General features: G+C 57.8%; 1 protein-coding gene across 5 annotated transcripts in view; it reads left to right on the top strand.

Moving 5' to 3' along the window:
• Positions 1-583, top strand: part of LOC113218049 (receptor-type tyrosine-protein phosphatase N2) — a 52,681-nt gene that overhangs the window by 2,959 nt on the left and 49,139 nt on the right. The window lies entirely within an intron of this gene.

Here is a 583-nt window from a genome sequence, read left to right as displayed (position 1 = left end):
CTCTCCACTCTCTCCACTCACTACACTCACTACACTCATTCACTCCTCTCCACTCTCTCCACTCACTACACTCACTACACTCATTCACTCATTCACTCCACCTACTCCACTCTACCACCCTCCCCCACCTGGGCCCCCCGCTTGGAGTGCGCTTGCATGTCGTGGAGAGCGCTGCCGGTGGCGCCGTGTCGAGTGCCGAGTGCAGGACCGCAGGCGCGAGGCTTGCGGCTAACGCTCCAAATCACATCAGACGCGAGGGGGGTGGTGGGAGGGGTTTGCGCTCGAGTTTAGCGACAACCCTCCCGCACCCCCTCTACTGCTGGAGAGGGATCACGCCCTTACCCCTTTCATTCAGCCCCTCTGCCTCTGGTTTTTCTGCGCCCCACTGCCCCTTCCCCCCGTCTCGTCCAGCTCCAACTTTGAACGCTCCAACCCGAACCCCATCCTACTCAACCCCTCCCACCCCCCCAGGTCTTCACTTCACTCGGCGTGAGGTTTGCTTTTAATTTCGTGTCTGGGGACTTTGAATAGTTTGAATTGCATATACACCCAGGAAAGCATGTTCTTGACCCATGATTTCTGA

Source organism: Frankliniella occidentalis, unplaced genomic scaffold (genome assembly GCF_000697945.3).
Source record: "Frankliniella occidentalis isolate FOCC.00 unplaced genomic scaffold, Focc_3.1 Scaffold434, whole genome shotgun sequence".
NCBI lineage: Eukaryota > Metazoa > Arthropoda > Insecta > Thysanoptera > Thripidae > Frankliniella > Frankliniella occidentalis.
This window is presented reverse-complemented; position numbering and strand designations above follow the sequence as displayed.